Source organism: Ictidomys tridecemlineatus, chromosome 5 (assembly GCF_052094955.1).
Source record: "Ictidomys tridecemlineatus isolate mIctTri1 chromosome 5, mIctTri1.hap1, whole genome shotgun sequence".
NCBI lineage: Eukaryota > Metazoa > Chordata > Mammalia > Rodentia > Sciuridae > Ictidomys > Ictidomys tridecemlineatus.
The window spans coordinates 94,206,595-94,225,132 of NC_135481.1; the positions used below are offsets into that span (position 1 = coordinate 94,206,595).

Sequence of the window (18,538 nt, forward strand, 5' to 3'; positions counted from 1 at the left end):
AGCAAGAGTGTGTTCTTGACCTCCTGGAACTGTTGATCCAGTGGGGCTATTTCTAGGAACCTGTTCTGGTTTCATATTACAATACTCCCATGTTCCTTTTAGGGTTTTGCATAATAGGCAATTATTTTTGAATTTTAACTTATTTAAAAAGTTTGAAATAATGTAGTCCATTTTAAGTCTGGGTTTCAAATACCATCTCTGCTATTTTCTGGCTGTGGTGATCTTAAAAACAATGAACTTCTTTCTGAATTTTACTTTTTCTGCAGCAGTGGGGCACACAACATGTTTCACACCTTTTCTACAAAAATTATGTGTATTTAAGTACTTTTTAAAACGGTAGGTCTTGTTTGCATTTTTTTCTTTTTAATGAACAGATATATGGGTGGTTGAAACTAGAAAGTGTTTTATTATTTATTTTAATTAGGTATAATGATAGCAAAATGAATTTTGATTCATTGTATACAATTGCAGCATAACTTTTCATTTCTCTGATTGTATACCATGTAGCGTCACACCCTATGTGCAGTTGTATGGTAACTGTGTCCATCTCATTCAACCATCTTTCCTGCTCCCATGTACCCTCCCCTTTGCCCCATCAAAGTTCTTCCAATGTTCCCATGCCTCCCCGCTCCCCATTTTGAATCAGCATCCACTTATCAGAGAGAACATTCGGCCTTTGTATTTTTGGGAATATCACTTAGCATGATATTCTCTAATTCCATCCATTTACCTGCAAATGCCATAATTTTATTCTCTTTTAATGCTGAGTAATATTCCATTGTGTATATATACCACAGTTTCTTTATCCATTCATTTATTGAAGGGTATCTAGGTTGCTTCCACAGTTTAGCTATTGTGAATTGACCTGCTACAATATGCTGATTTGGGTATAGCTGGGTCAAATGGTGGTTCCATTCCAAGTTTTCTAAGGAATTTCCATACTGCTTTACAGGTTGATTGTACCAATTTGCAGTCCCACCAGGAATGTATGAGTGTGTCTTTTCTCCCACATCCTTGCTAACATTTATTGTTGTCTATATTCTTTTTTAAAATTAATTAATTTATTTTAATTAGGTGTATATGACAGCAGAATGCACTTTGATTGATTGTTCACAACTGCAGCACAACTTTACATGTATTCTATGGTTTTATACTATGTGAAGTCTTACAAGTACCTGGGGTAATGATATCCACTTCATTCCGCTATCTTTCCTGCCCCCACACACCCTCCCTGCCCTCCCTCCCCGTTGCCCAAAGTTCCTTCATTTTTTCTATGCTTCCCCCTTCCCCGTTATGGATCAGCATCCACTTATTAGAGACAACATTCGGCTTTTGGTTTTTTGAGTTGGCTTACTTCACTTAGCATGATATTCTCCAACTCCATCCATTTATTGAAGGTGTTTTGAGCATAATTTTTCTGTTTACAGATGAGGAGACTTGAGGCCTTTCACTTGAGGTGACTTGTTGAAGGTTATAATGATCAGGCAGTGATTTGAAGGCAGTCTTCCAGATTTAAATGTGTTCCTTTGTCTCCTGTCCCTCCCCACCCCCTTAGGGTCTCTTATGTTGAAATTTGTTTGTGACCCTCCCCTTAAGTGTTCAATGCTTATTAAGTCATTAGAATGAGGAGAAGCAAACCTAAGAAAAAAAACCAAATTTACAATAAGGTTGAAAGCTTGAAAATGGCATTAACCTTTGGATGTACTTAGACTACAGTGATGGAAAAGGAAACTGAATTGAAGTTTCTATATGATAGAGTCCATAGGCTTATTGTGTTTGTTTGTTTTAAAGAACCCCTTATTAGAGTACAATATACTTGTTTGATCTTTAGAAAAGCCAAGCTCAATTTATTCTAGTTCACTTTTTTCTTCCCTTCTTCAACTCATTTTAATTTGCAAAAAGAAGTAGCTATACCTTCCTTGTTTCTGGAGCGAGGGCAACTTTTAGATTGCCAGGATTACCAGAGGATCAGGGGTAAGTACAGTCAGGAACAAGGACATTAAACAGGAATGGGTTGTTGCAGCTTCCTATTCACTGGTTTGTATGGCACCAGCCTACCTTGCCCCTTGAGTGATCAGAGCCAGGTGAGAAGAAACATCCTTGCCTGTTGGGAGACTGCCCTTTAGTAGAGGGGCTTAGACTGACAATCCAACCCTTTATCGCAGTACTTTTTTTTGGTATAGGAAATAAATTGGCCTCATTGCATTTTTTTTTTGGTTGTTTTCTGTGCCAGTTAATTAAAACCAAAACCAAACACACACACTTACATGGTACTTTGTTCTTCAAAGGTAATATGTACATTAATTATTCTTAGATGATACCTCATTTATTCTTTCAGTGAGCTTTTGATGAGCTCTGGAGTGAGTCACAGAAACATGGGAAAGATTATGTTGGCTTTGGATCTCTTAAACACAGATGATTTGAATGAGGGTCAGAATGACACAGTGTGATTTGATTTGTAATCAGGAATGTAAGAAAAAGCATCCAGGTAGATCTTTTGAGGGAGGAGAAGCTTTGCCAGTTCCCATCCATTTTTTTTTTTTTCCTACTTTACTCCTGGATGGAGTAAAATAAATTCAGATGCAAAGAGAATGCATTTTCTTATAGATCTGGAGAGATGATACCAGAATGAGAGGTATGGATGGAAGAGGCTTCTTCAGTGTAAGTGGCAGTGTGCTGGTGGGTGAGCTACAAAATCAGGCAAAAACCTTTTTTTCTGCCTCTGGAGGTCTGGGATGAGAATTTCCAGCCTGTAGGTTTCTAATTTGTTACTTGTCATGTTGTACCAAGTTCTCCCTCTAATTAGGATTGTAGTATGCCTAACTTTAAATTGTGGGAAACAGGCAATTACATAATGTTAGATTTCCCTTTCTCCAACTTAGAGGCAGGAGCATGCGCGCTTGTTGAGGAATGCTGGTTTGGGGGGTTAGAGTTGCTGGTTTGCACAACACCAGGGTCATTCAAAGGCAACCTGAGCAGACAGGACGTCCCAACCACAGCTGCCATTTGATTATTTTTTCCCTGTCTCTCCCTGGGGCAGCTCCAGGTTAAATGAATTTCCCAGATACAAAGTGAGTTTTGGTTGTTCCTCTCTCATTCTGCTTTTTTCCATAAAATCTTTTACCAAAGCTATGCACTGGTATAGTCAATGATTGGTTTTGTGGTTCAGTGTCTTTCTTTCTTTCATAATGAGGTTTGGTCTGCTCAGAAGAAAGCTATTGAGAAATAAAAAGCAGAAGGTTATGTGCTGAATGATCATGTTCCTGTAAATTAGGACTTGACGATTTTTACTTTGGTCCCTATATTATGTTTCTGTAAGTAATTTTTTTTTCATATTCTAAATTATTTGTTGGGATAGGAATTCTAGTTTGATAGACTGTGAATTCCTCTCATTTCTTTTTGTAGTTTCTAGTTCGCAGAGTTGATTGACCTTTTATCAATTTTCTTTTCAGTCCTTGATGTCCTTAAAGAAGCAGCTGATAACTGAACCATGATATCTCATTATCTTCAAGAAGAGTATCTGCTTATTAGGAGGTACCCATAAGAGATAAAACTATAAATTAACAGGATGTTTTAAAATTTTTACCAAATTTGACTTTTATTGCTTGGTTTACCTATATGTACCTAGGAAAAAAATCAGTATTTTCCCATAATCTTGCAAGGAGTAAATGGTTGTGACTCTACGGAACCATACTGCTTGTCTTTCAAAAATTTTGTAAAAACACATACTTCCTCAGTTGTACTTCCTGTTCCTCCCCTGAGGACCTCAAAAGATTTTGTGCCATTGTATTTTGCCAGAGTCTGGTTCTTACTAGCTTTTTTTTTTTTTTAGATTTTGGTATTGGGGATTGAGCTCTACCACTGAGTTACAATCCTAGTCCTTTAGTTTATTTTTTATTTTGAGATGTAGTTTACCTAAATTGCCCGGATTGGCTAGAATGAGTGAACTGCCTGCTTGAATCTGCCAAGTACCTGGGATTACAGGTGCGCACCACTGCACCTGGCAGTAGTTGGAATTTGATGTGCAAATAAAGTGCTCAGTGTGTATGTATGTAGCAGGCATGGGTGGGGTTTGGCTAATAACTCAGATCATGTCTCTTTTAGGAAGCTTGAATATGGTTCTTAATTCTTTTTTTTAAATTTTTTTTTGAGAGAGAGAACTTTCTAATATTTATTTTTCAGTTCTCGGTGGACACAACATCTCCATTTTATTCTATGTGGTGCTGAGGATTGAACCCAGCGCCTTGCTCATGCCAGGCAAGCGCGTTACTGCTTGAGCCACATCCCCAGCCCCTTGTCTCCTTTTCAATTTGAGAAATGCCTGTAATTCTTTAGAAAGATTCACTGTTATTTTCTTTCATTATTAAAATTAGGATTTTAGTGTAGATCTTATATAATAGGAAGCCAGATATAATACTTGCACAACAAAATAATGTTTCAGTTGGGAAATGATAGATTATGAAGATTAGATAGGATTCATAGGAAGGTAGCTTAAAACTTCAAGAACCTCAGCCTAATAATCAATTTTGGTGGGATTGATTTGGAGTAGTAAGCGAGCCTGCCTGCCTTCTTTCCTTTCTTCTATCCATCCTTCCTTCCATTTTTCCTGTGCTGGGGGCTGAACCTAGGTCTTTGTGCATTCTAGGCAAGTGGGCTGCCGACTGAGCTATATCCTCAGCCCTTGGAGACAGTTTTCAAGGTAGTAGTTTAAAATAGTTTAGAGTGGTTTGGGCAGAATGTTGTTGGGGAGGCAGAGGTGCTAGAGAATCACAGTGGGGCATCACACTAGATAACCAGGTGGATTTTGGAGATGCTCAGTAGATGACTATTGTGTTTCACCCCTACCCAGTTATAAACATAGTGGCATTTTTATAATTTTTAGTTCTGTGCTTGACAATCAGGTAAATAAGTAACAGGCTTAATCCAGGAAGTGGCTGACTGAGGATTGTAGAAATTTCATTTTGGATAGGTGAGGAGTCCTCAAACTTCTTTGATTGAAAAAGAGAATTTAAAGAAGAAATCTGGAAATGACTGCCAACAATAAAACAGGCTCCTTAGATTCTTGCAGTGGGGCTAGAAAGGTAAATTCAGTGTTGGCACTTTAAAAAATTGTGGTTCAAAATATTAAATTTACCATCTAAACCATTTTTAAGAGTGTTGTTCAGTAGTATGTAGTACATTCACACTTGGAAAACTGATCTCCAGAGTTTTTTACATCTTGTATATCTGAGACTTGATATACATTAAGATTCCTTATATCTCCTTGCCCCAGACCCTGTCAACCCTGGTTCTACCTTGTTTTTAAATATATTTTTTTAAAATATTGTTTAGTTGTCAATGGATCTTTATTTTATTTATTTATATGTAGTTCTGAGAATTGAACCCGGTGCCTCACACATGCTAGGCAAGCACTGTACCACTGAGCCACAAACCCAGCCCTGACTTTTCTACTTTTTATTTCTGTGAATTTGTCTTCTTTAGATGCCTCATATAAGTGGAATCATATAGCATTTGTCTTTTTGTGTCTGGTTTATTTCACTTAGCATAATATCCTTATCATCCATGTTATAGCATGTGTCAAAATCTTTTTTATTTTTAAGGCTTAACTGACACCATTTAATCTAAACTATTTAAACACTATTTAATTTAAATTAGCACTGTTTAATCCCTCTACTAGTTTACAAGGTTTTCATCTTCTTCACATCCTCATGAAACTTTTGTTCTGTTTTTTTTTTTTTTTTGATAGTGGCCCTCTACTGAATATGAGGTGATGTTTCATGTGTTTATATTAGTTATGCCAAACAACTTTTCTTATAAATAAGAAAAGTTGTTTGGCATAACTTGTGTCATTTGTATACCATCTTTTGATCTTTTGAGAAATATCTATTCAAGTACTTTGCACTTTTCAAAATTGGGTCATTTGACTTTTTTTTTAAATTGTTGAGTTTTGTTTCTTTGTCTGTTTCACATATTAAATCTTAATTTGCATCTATTTTTCCTGTATCATTGGTTGGCTTTTTAAGCTGTTGACTTTTGCTCTTTTTTTTTTTTTTTGGTACCAGGGATTGAACCCAGGTGTGCTTACCACTGAGCTAAATCCCCAGCCCATTTTATTTTTTATTTTAAGACAGGATCTTGCTAAATTGCTGAGGCTGACTTTGAACTCTCTCCTCTTGTCCCAGCATCTGAGTTGCTGAGATTACAGGTGTGTGCCACAGTGTCTGGCTGATTATGTCTTTTAATGCACAAAAGTTTTTTAGTTGATTAGTCCCACTTGTCTATTCTTACTTCTGTTGCCCATGCTTTTGGTGTCATAGCCAAGAAATCATTACCAAGTTCAGTCTCATGAAGCTTTTTCCTTATTTTTTTCCTAGGAGGTTTATAGTTTGAGGACTTAAGTTTAGTTCTTAAATACATTTTGAGTTAGTTTTTGTATAAGACACGGATCCAGCTTTGTTCATTTTGTTTGACTATCCTGCTTTCCCACACCTTTTGTGGAAGAGGCAGTACTTTTCTTGTTGAGTGGCATGGGTCTTGGCACCCTTGTCTAACATATTTTGACCATAAATGTGTGGGATTACTTCTGGGCTCTCTAATCTATTCCATTGGTCCATTTGTCTGGGTTTCTGTCAGTACCACATTATTTTCATTTTGAAATCAAGTATTAGTGGCACTTTTAAATTATGCTGTTGATGTTGAGTGATGGAGAAGAAACACAAAAGAATTCATTTTTTATTTTTTTGAGGGAAAAAACATTTAATAAAGTAAGGTGATTTAAATGTCAAAATATATGTAAGACTATTAGTTTGAAAGCAGTATAGAATAGCTTTGTCTAACATTTCCTGTTTGCAAAGTATTTTCATAGATAATGAGCCAAGTATCTTGGGAAAGCTTCAAAAAGGACCTTGGAGTGATCTTGAAGATTGAGTGTGTGGTTTAGTTTGTGTTAACACCCAACACCATCTGTGTAACTTCTATCACAGTAATTTAGGGAGGTCTTTAATGAAAATCTCTATTAGAAATCTCAAAATTTTCAGTTGGATTAGTTCCTATAAGAGCTGCCACTTGAAATGTATTTCCTTGACACAGTCTTGTCATTCCTGTTCCATTCCAGTCATTTCTGATTTCCTGTGTCTGCTTTTTGAATTGTGGTGGGCCACATATGTAGGTAGAATACTCAGCCACAACACTATTTTCTTGATGTGTGAAGAACAGAAAATTAGTCTGGCTGGGTTGTATGGGCTGAATTGATGCAGAGAGCTTGGAGTCAGAGCAGCAAATTAAATGACTCCTGTATTAAGTAATTTAAACTGCTTAAGATGTATTTTCTCACCCCTTGCCCTCACCCCGTGTTGCCAAGCTGGCTTTGAACTCCTGGGCATAAGGGATCCTCCTGCTTCAGCTTCCTGAGTAGCTGGGACTATAAGCATACACCATCACACCTGGCTTTTTCACTTTAATAAAAGTATGGAGAATATTTTGGTTGGATATATTATTGGAAGGGTCATTTAGTAGAATTTCTGTGGAGGAAAAATTTAGCATCTTTGAATGTATTAACCTGTCATCCAGATAAGTTTAATGGTAAGTAGATGAATTTGTGTTTGCTGAGGCATGAGGGTGGGTCTGTGAAGTGGATCAGTATTCACTTACTCCTTAAGTGTTTATTGAATCATACTACAAGCTGGGGGCTGGGACTACTTCTAGTGAACAAAGGATACCTGATTCCTGTTCTCATGTAGTTGATACTTTTCTAGTGACTCATGTAGTCATTTTCAATGTTCTGTTCCTCATTCTATTTGATTTTTCTTTTAGTTAAAAGCCACCTGTTTTATTTGTAATGCAAAACAATTACAGTTGTTTATTATGAAAATAGTCCTATATTAAATACTCTTTACATAGAGGAAGAAAGAAACACTAGACATTTCTGCTTGCTGGTTTCCAAGGAGATATGTCTCGGCAAAATTTATTTTATCAAGTGCTTTTCTAAGTAAGGAAGCAGGTTTTAATGCATTTTGGTTGATATTTTCTTAAGAACATAAAGGGTTTTAAAATCTTGGCTTCCTATACTCCTATTTCCCACTCCAAGAGAACCTAGAAACCTATTCTGCCTGGTCCTGGATTTTGTTACTTATTATCAGATCTGGGAATAATCATAACCTTTCTGGATCTTTATTTATTCAATCATTTACTAGTTAATCCTCTTATCAAATCTTCATTGTTCACCTGTGTTTATCAAGTAATCTCTGTAAAAGGGAGGAAGTTGAGAGTTAAATAGTTTCCTTTAAAACCGACTGTTAAAATTCTATGGATTTATTATTGTGATAATGAGATTTAGGGCATTTTATAGATAATAGAAATGTTTTTGAAAGAACTGAAGAAAGATAAATTTAGAATTTTTTTATGTCTTAAAAACATTTTTGTGAAAAAATTCTGTAATGTGAATAATTTGAGCATTAGTTTCATTCTAATTAGAAAACAATTAACATTTAAACTCAGAGTATTTAAGGTTACTTTTGTGTAGCACCAGTATGGGAGCTTTAGAAGTGCTTATCACCCCTTCTAGTTCTTGGTTCTGAGTCTTTTATAGTTCTGGTCATTTATGCTTGTAGTAGTTTTGAGATATGGGACATCTGTCACTGAATGTGGAGAGTCACACTGAAGATCTGAGTACCAGTGCTTTGCTAATTAACCTGGCATTTGCCCATGCTGCCAGCCAGATATGCTATATTCACCTAGTGTCAGGTTTTATGGCTTCATAATGAGATATTTTTATTTAAATTAGTTTGAAATTAACATGGGTTTGATTATGTATTAAAATATTCAGTTATACAAAGTAAAATGTAAGAGTTTCCTCCCATGTGGATTGTTGGCTGTTACAAATCTGGTCTCCTTGCTGGAAGATTTGATCTAGTTCTGGCTCAGCTACATACTGTTCCCATGATTTTGGCTGTTTTTCTTTCTTTTACTCATGAGCAATATTCATTGGACACCTTTTAGATTGTAGATACTCTTCTCATCTGAGGGATACGTCAACAAAGAACTCAGCAAGATGGGAAGCCACCAGAGAGTTTTGTTTACAAGGTGTTTTGATGTGATTTTTTTTTTTTAAAGGACAAACTATTTTTTAGAGAATAGAATAGGAAGGGGCACCAAGGTTGAAACAGTGAGATGTTACAGATTTCTGGAAATAATCTAGGTGAGATTTGGTAGCAGTGGTGGAGATGATGAAAGTGGCTGGATTCTGGACATATCTCAAGTGGGCTAGCAAGATTTGTGGATGGGTCAGGTGATGTGGAGCAAGAGAAAATGCAGTAGGGAAGTCACCAAGGTTTTTGGCCTGGGTAACTGGAATAATAGAGGTGCCATTTATTGCAATGGAGATGACTGGAGGAGCAGGTTTGGGCGGGGAACTAAGGGCTGATTTGTATAAGTTGGGCATGAGATGCAAGTTGCAGAAGTGAAGCAGGTAGTTGGGCAGGTCTGGCAGTCTTCATGAGCTTTCATTTTTTCATCTGTGAAATGGGGGAAGTATCTGCCCCTCTCAGAATTCTCAAAATCCAATGAGAGAAAAGAAAAAAAGGTAAAAAATTTAAAGCTGATTGCTATAGTGGTGACATGATTTCAGAAAGAAGACTGATTACCATTTTATGTACTTTATGATCTCTTGAACCATATAACTTGTAGGCCAGAATGTGTTGGAAAAGGTTAGTGTTTGCTCTCCAAAGACTGGTTTCTCTCCTAATGAGTAGAAAAACACTCTTTGATCCATCCTGCAGTTGTTAGACAGCTTCTGGGAGAATGTGGTATTTTGGTTCCCATCAGGCTGTCAGAGGCCACTGTGTGGGAGTGTGGCCCCAGACTTGCACCTACATAAGCATAGCTTTTTGGTTAAAGTAATTTCATTTAGGTGGAGGGATATCATAATAGGGAAATTGTTATTTATTATTTTATTTAAATTGTTTATTATTTTAGGTTTTCTGTAACTTAGATCAGTTAACAGTTTATGGTCTAAGAGGTTAAATTTATTAGGGAGACCACTCTCCATGTTTCTTAATCCAGAATACCTATTTATGTGCTCCTAGGTATTTTGGTCACTTAAAATATTTTATGGGCAGAGGAAATATGTAAAACGTTGACTTATAGGATTGAGTATAGATGTTAAAAGCATCAGTCTTATTTTTATGAGTAAAATTTTGAATTTACCAAATCTTTCCTTAGAGGTAGTACTAAAGGCTTGTATCCTAGAAATGTGGTGTTTGCTTATAATCTATTACGTACCAATAGCTAGCTGTTCCCTTCCCTTTCTCTTTAAACTAGAGGTTGTTGTTGGTTATTGGTTCTTTAAATTCATAAGCAAAAAAAAAATCATAAGCAGTTTTGTACAGAAACACTAGTATTCTTCATTGCACCCCTATTTTGATCATCAGGCACTGAGATTCCAATGGCTGTCACTGTGTAAAGGTGCCTTTGAGGGCCTGACCCTCATAATGAAGTGAATCTAACTGTAGATGAGCAGTTGTTGGAGTACTAAGTATTCTAGGTGTTCTGTGCATAGAAAAATAGTAATGGCTTTAATAATGAAGGAAGATATAAGGGGAGCAGAAATTGTTTTTCAGTGAATACCATGAAGGCAGGAATTATATTGGATATCTGAAAAGCATGAGTACCTCTCTTCATGTAGGGTTTTTGTCAGATCCTCAAATTTATCAAATGGGTTTGCCCATTTGCCAAGTAATTAAGTTCTGTGATCTTTTGCTTTTCATGGAATTGGCTTACTCTATGTCATTTTATTTCAGCTTCTAAGAAACTGAACTGTAGGTGTGCAGTATAATATTACTTGACATAGTTACTGAGAAGGCCTCAGACCTTTTCTTTTTAAAGTACATATTAGAAGATTTAGGTCAATTGTAATAAATAGTTTTAAAAGGATTTGTATGTTTAAATCTCTTTTGCATGCTTACTTTTTTTCCCCTTGTAAGGAGCTGACAGACTTAGTCTTCCTGAAATGTCTTAGGTTTTCCAAGTCATCTGATGGTTTATTATTTGAACTTGAATGTGATACTCATTTTTCCTGGGCAGATGCTCTCTAAATGGCTGAAGTCACAGTGTCTAGGTGCTCCTGAAGTTTTTTTTAAAATAACTTTATTGAGTTATAATTCACTTAACATACAGTTCTACCATTTAAAGTGTGCAAGTGAAAAGTTTTATTATATTCACAAAGTTGTGCAACCATTTCCATAAACAATTTTAGAACTTTTTCATCACTCCCCAGAATAAATTCCAAACCCATTTGCAATCAATGCCCATTTCTCTCCAACCTCACCCCCTTCTCTTTGCCCACCTGTTCTAGGCCACCACTAACCTACTTTCTGTCTTTACAGATTTGCCTATTCTGGGGTTTCATATAAATGGAATCATACAATATGTGATATTTTATGACTCGCTTCTTTCACCTAGCTCTATCAAAGCATGTATTATTTCTTGCCAAGCATTTTAACTTTGGTAGTAATGTTACAAATTTCAGATTTAAAACCAGATATTCCCTGTCTGCTGACATAGAAACTACAACCTGTGCTGGGGCCAAAGAGAATAGCAGAACCACTGGTTATTGTATATGTGGAACAGGAAGTGAACTTTAAAGCTTTCCTAAACAAAACAAGACCTGCTGAAGCTGATGCACAGGTGCGCTCAGAGTGGGTGATTGCACAGTCATCCTGTCTCTCCTGGTCTGATGCTGTCTTGCTTCTTCCTTGAATTTTCCAGGTACCTCTTGAAGTCATCTCTGAATCTTCCCTTTCTTTTATCCGTGATCTCTTCTGTGGCTCAGACTTGCCCCTTTTTCCTGTTGATTCCCATTTTCAGCTTTTCCTTTTAGTTTAACTGCCACCATCTTAGATTAAAACCTTAGTCTTTTTACCTAGCAGTCTCCTTTCTGACCGCCTGGACTCCTGCCATGTTGTCTGATTGTACATGTGCACTACAGTGACTCCAGTGCCACATCTTGCTTTTATGATTTTTTTTCTCCTTTCATGTTTATCAGATTTCTTTGGCCTCTTCAGGACTGTCTCTGCCTCTGTATGCTGGGCTTCTGCTTTCTTCCCTTACCAACTATTCTGATTTCTTTGGACTGCTGTTTATTTTCAGTTGCAGTTCTAGATAATTAAAAAAGTATGTGAAATCTACCAAGTCCTCCCTCGGTTATCCCTTCCCTGAAACTCATGCTCCTTATCAGTGTATTACCTCCCCATCCTTTTGATGCCATACCAGCCCCTGAACTCTTGTTTTATCTGTATCTTTCTGATCCTTCAAGACCCACCTCCCTCATCGAGGTCTGCCTGGTTATTATAACTTACCCTCATTTCTCCCTTCTCTGAAATTTGGTTGTACTCTGTTATATACTTAAAGAACCTAGTGTTTAATAGTTAATGTATAGTTCAGCAAGGATGTCTAGCCTGAAGAAGACTCAGAAGAGTTGTTATCCTGTGCCAGAATCTATCATGTAAGGGGAGGAGAGATTCGTCTTCTTAGTCCCCACAGGGCAGGACACACGAGCAGATTAAATATAGATGTTTGAATGAATATCTGAAAGGACTTTTCTAGTACAGCTCTTGTAGGTATGGTAAGCTGTGTCTCTAGGTATTAGAGGTACTCATATGTCCGTCTGGGTCATTCCTGGACAGGGTCTTGTAATGTTCATCCCCACAGTTCAAGGAGGCTCAGTTAGTTTAGTGGTTCTCACGGAGTATCACAAGCATCTGGGGAGCATTTTAAGCACAAAGATTCCCCATTTCCACATTAGAATTTCATATTGAGCTGTAAAGCCAGAGTTTGAAACTTTTGAGTTGGGCATGGCTTTTATTTCTGAGATCCTATGAGTGTCTCATTTGTTTACCAAATTTTTATTGAATACCTATAGTGTAAGGCAATTTAAAGTTTTTGGTTATACATTCATAGAATGTAGAATCTAGATGGGAATGCAGATGACCATGTGAAAGCCAATGATTTCTCTTCAGGTAGGTATAGATTGTCTGAGGACAGGGACTTTTTTTTTAAATTGACCTATTTTAATTTTATTCATTTATTTATCTATTTATTTATTTAGATTTCCTTGTTTACATTACTTTTTAATTTATTTTTATTTTTTATTTTTTAATTAATTTATTTTTTATGTATATATGACAGTGGAATGCATTACAATTCTTATTACATATATAGAGCACAATTTTTCATATCTCTGGTTGTATATACAGTATATTTACATCAATTCGTGCCTTCATACTAGTACTTTGGATAATAATGATCATCATATTATTAATAACCCCATCATTAATAACCCCATGCTCCCTCCCTTCTCCTCTAACCCCTCTGGACAGGGACTATTTCTTATTTAGCATATCTGCACTGCCCCAGAGGAATGGGTACTTTGGTGTTCATTCTTGGAAGGTGAGCTGATTAGCAGGCTATTTACTGACTTTGCTCCTTGTTGTAGGGCTTGTTACTGTGTACTTTATCCAATTATCTTCCTTAATTTCTTGGTTGAAAAGGAGCTGCTCAATCTTCAGTTGTTTTGTGGCAGGTTTAGCTGTTTGATTTTGTTGCTTCCTAGTAATAAAAGTAACGCTAGCTACCATCTATTGAGGACCCAGTGTGCCAGGCACTTTGTATCACATTATTGCTGATCTTTATAACAAGCCTGTGAGATAGACATTTGCACCTGAGTAGGAACCAGGATATTGAGTTTTTGTTATACAGCTCTTTCTTTCATAACATGCATTGCAGCAGCTATATTGCAACAGAGAAGTCATTTCTTGGGAAGAGAGTAGTTCCAGTCATGTTTTGGCTCTGTGAGTAGAGTGCATTTTATTGTTGGTAATACTAGAAAGTCTGTCTACTTATAATAGGGTAGTTATGACCACCACCCTGTTCCTTAAACTGATAATTTGTTTTAAACACTATGCCATGATGATGATATAAGCTCTCCACCCATTTCTCCAATGAAGGCTGGTCTTGCTGGTATAATTTTGAGCTTGGCATGCAGTCTCTTATAGGATTTTTGATTGTCAGGCAACTGCCACAGTGTCCAGTAAATATCTTTGACTGAACTCCACCAACAAATTCATCCTATGTTAGATTCTTCTTTTAATGCCATCTCATTAAATTTTTTTAAAAAAAATTTTATATGATGCTGAAGATCAAACCCAGTGCCTCAGTCATGCTAGGCAAGTGCTCCACCACCAAGCTACAACCCCAGCCCCCCGCCCTCCCCGCCTCATTTTTTCATATTGAAATTGCTTTGAAACAGGTCCTATCAATATTTAACAGGTAAGGAAACTGAAGTTTAGAAAGGTGAGATAATTTGCCCTGTTTTCAGATGCTCATTTGTTACCTAGGTGTGGTGGTACATGTCTGTAATCTTGGTGATTTTGGAGGCTAACTCAGGAGGATCACAAATTTGAGGCCAGCCTTGGCAACTAAGCAGCTTAGTGAGCCTGTCTCAAAAATTAAAAAGGGCTGGGGGTGTAGCTCAGTGGTAAAGTGCCCCTTGATTCTAGGTCTAGTACCCCAAACAGGTGCAGAAAACCACAGATGCATTTTTTCCCCAGGGAACTTGGGCATGGTTTTCCCTTACATCCTGTGATTGCTGGCTTCACTGAGAAATATTAGGTGGTAGATGCAAGAATTTTTTAGGAGGTGAGGATGAGCAAGTATCTCAAAATTCTGGAGAAAATAATATATTTAATTTTGTCCTTTGCAGTGAGTCAAGGTAATAGATGTCATTGAATGTTTTTTCAGGCCAGCTGAATTTGCTGAGATGTGGGAAATGATCACACATCCGGCTCACACCTGCTAGAGAAGCCTAAGGCCCATTATTGCAAAGTTTCTAGTGTGAATAGCTAAATGGGATGTAAATATTTATAGTTGTGGTAAAGCAAGTATAAATCTTCTTGAGTTTGTAATAATGACAGAGTTATTTTTCTAGTAAGAACACCTTCATTTTACTTCCCTGCTTGGGCAAGGCAGGAAACTTGAGATTTTATTTTCCAAAATGAAATGTTCTCTGTCCATCTCTGGTGGTGTGGATTCTGATGTGAAGTTGTCATTCTGTCTTTGACTTCCACCCATTGCCCTCAGATTATCCTGTGTCTTCAACTCAGGATCTGCTTTGTTTTGAAACAAATGTTTTTTTTAAGAGCCTGGGGGCATATTAGAAGGATCTATAGATTTTTACAGAGAGATTGATGGAAGTGAAGTTAATTGAAAGTTCAAAAACAGATGTAAATTCAATCTTGGCTTCTTTAAGTGTGCTTCTAGGAAACTTATTAGGTTGATCAAACAGAAATGAAACCACTAGCAAAAGATAACTTTTGTGGCACATGCCTATAATCCCAGGGGCTTGGGAGGCTGAGGCAGGAGGATCACAAGTTCAAAGCCAGCTTCAGCAAAAGTGAGGCACTAAGCAACTCATTGAGAAGCTGCCTCTAAATAAAATACAAAAATAGGGCTGGCGATGTGGCTCAGTGGCTGAGTGCCCGTCCTGGTACATCCCCCTGCCCCCCAAAAGGTAACTTTTAGTGAAAAAGGAGGGTGGTTTTAATACCTTAACTTTTCTTGATTTGTAGACTTTGCATGTTTACTGAATACAGTATACCATTGTTTAAGTGTTATGTACAGGTCACTTCTTCAAGCCAAATATTCGAGGCTTCTTTTTTTGTGTTAAATAAATACTCAAGATTTTCTGCTTCAGTTTATTAGAAAAGACTTTTGGCAATTCAATAACCAGGTGAGGGTGAGTTTATCTTAATCCCTTGTTTGCTTTAGTATTTAGTCTCATTTAATCTTATGAACAAAGATCAATTTTGGAGAGTATTGTTAAACTTCAGTGACTGAATATAGCTATGATGTGCCTTCATAATTGCCTCAATGACTTAATGAATTCGATTCCTGGTGTCTCATTTGCATCAAGATAGTCACATCCTCTTCGTAGTTTAGTGCTGTAGCAGTGAATCACCTAGTAGGTCTCGTTGTCTTCTGGTTGCAGAGTTTTCATGTGTAACTGCTTAGACAGTTTTGGAAGCTACCTTTTAAATAATGTTAAGTACCTGCAGTAATCCAGGTTCATTAAGGACATGCTGCAGTCATATGTTGATCCGCCTGTCCTCAAGCCACCAGGTCCATTCCTAAATCTTACTTGAAAATTCATCGTTCACTCAATAAATGTTCCCTGAGCTATTTTGCAGCAGGTGTGGACTGTCAGTGGGGAGTGTGCTGAGCAGTGTGCAGATCTGTTGTCAGGATGCTTTAGCCAGAGGAAACTCAGAAAAGATGGAGAACAGTGTCCAGCAGGAAATTAAGGAAACTGTTTAGCTCAGTGGTAGAGTGCTCGCCTCGAATGTGTGGGATGTTTGATCCGCAGCACCACATAAAAATAAAATAAAGGTATTGTGTGCATCTACAACTAAAGGATATTTAAGGGAAAAAAAAAGTGTCCTGTATTTCTTGTTATTATGAATTTGTTCACGAGGCCTGGTGGAAAATTGGGAAAATATAGGAAAGTATTAAGAAGAAAAAAATCATTCATCTTTCTATCATCCAAGAATAATGGCTATTTGTTTCTTCATGTTTTCTGTCTTCTAAAAATGGTTCCTCAACCAAAGAAACACAGGGCTGTATCTGGTAAAAGGGGATTTTAAGGTGAAATTTGATGGGGAGAAGAAGAAGAAGAAGAAGAAGAAGAAGAAAAAAAAAAAAAGGCTATGGGGAAATCGTAGTATTTTTGATGGGAGAACTGTGACCTGGAAAGTTGCAGCCTTAGGGAAGGGGTGTCTTGGATTTCTCTGAAGACACCATGGAACAAAACTAGAAGCAGCTTTGAGTTTAGATTTCTCTGAGTAGTTTCTGAGTTACAAGTATGTTCTCAAACATTGTAAGATGGTTGTTACATTCCAACAGCTTTTCTCAAACATTAGTTTCATTTTGAAGCTTTGCTGGAGAAGTAGGGAAGGCAGAGCCTTCTCTCTAGGACAGAATGTGAAAAATGACTTAATCAAATTGCAGTGTGTCATAATCTGAGGTTGGGGGAGTTTGTAATAGGGAAGCAAGAAAAGAAACATGTTTAAAAAAAAAAGGTCTGTTAAATGCTATCACTTTCTGGAATCCGTTGTTTGACTTAATTTTCATAGCAAACCTTTGAAGAAGGAATTTTCTTCACCCTAAAAGGTTTAGATTCAGAGAATGGATTTAGAGACTGAGTTACTTGTCTGGAGCCACAGTATTTCCAGTGGCACACACTGAGTTTGGATCTAGAGATCTGGATTCCAGCCTACCATTGTGATCTCAGACAAGTCCTTAATCTATTTCTTTATTTTTGAAAAGGGGACATTGGTGATACTTAACTCACAGGTTATTGTAAAGGTAAAATGAGGCACTGTACGTAACACCTTCTCACAGTTTCTGATTTGATTCTGGTACAGGAGAGCTCTTTGCTGTCAGTTGGAAGGCAGCAGGCACAGTGCCCAGCATACAGTGGCTGTCCAGCAGATGGTACTTGCTCATCTGTTCTTATAAGCCTTCTCAACTTTTTGGCTTTCTTTCCTTTATATTTTTAAGGACCCTGACACATTTCATTTGGATTATAGTGGTGGATTCTTGGATATGTAAAATAAATTCATCTGCAATACATAGGGGAATCCTATGTTCTTTTCTTTGAAAAGTCATCCTGGACATGTTTCCATGGGTATCAGATGGGGAAAGGTAATGGTAGGAAAACTGAATGCTCAGGTGGAGGAGGGGGAAAGGGACAGAGAGAGGAATCAACTTGGGTGTTTTTCTGCATCAATTTTGTCTGGGATTTGTAGCCATGAGGCAGAGGTTAAGAGATTAAGATGATGACATTGTGGGAAATATTTGGTTCTCCTTGCAGACTTATGCTCTTTTATTCACTCATTCAACTAACAGTTGTTGAAGCTCTCCTGTATGACAGGCACGTACCAGTCCTTGAGATTCATAGGGAGCATTTATGTCCATAAGATTAAGCCAAATGGATAGATTAAAAAATTACAATTCATAAGTGCCAGAGTTCAGAAAAATGAGGAAAGTTTTGCCAAAATATAAAAGTTATTCCTCTGTTTGCTTGTCGGATTAGACTATAAAAGGTACGACTGTGGCTTTTTTTTTTTTTTTTGCAAACTTTTGCAACTTTGTATTCCTGGACCCTAATTTTAAATGCCTCTCTGAATAATATGTATCAGTTCAAATCTGGCATAGAATTTACCTCAGAGTTTAAACTCTCTGTATATTGGTAGAAATCAGCCCTGTAAATGGAGATATCTGATGTGTCCTTGACTTTTTTTGTAATTCCATTTTTAGAAGGTAGGAGATGAAAATTGGACTGATTCATGCTGGGAACTTAGGGTGACAGGGGCCATTTTGTTTTGGGATTCAGTCATGATGGAAGTTGTATAAGAGAATGTAATGGCCTAGATTTTTAGAAATGGGGCCTCTTGAAGCTCAGAAAGAAGATGCCTTCAAGGTTACCAGA

General features: G+C 37.1%; 1 protein-coding gene across 16 annotated transcripts in view; it reads left to right on the top strand.

Annotated features, from left to right (window-relative positions):
• Positions 1 to 18,538, top strand: part of Sipa1l1 (signal induced proliferation associated 1 like 1) — a 355,619-nt gene that overhangs the window by 3,636 nt on the left and 333,445 nt on the right. For 2 of the 16 annotated variants that reach the window (XM_078050449.1, XM_078050450.1), the window contains exon 3: positions 3,453 to 3,534. The exons of the other annotated variants lie outside the window; for them this stretch is intronic. The gene's annotated coding sequence lies outside the window, so the exon portion shown is untranslated. The remainder of the gene's footprint in view (positions 1 to 3,452; positions 3,535 to 18,538) is intronic. 16 annotated transcript variants of the gene reach the window in all.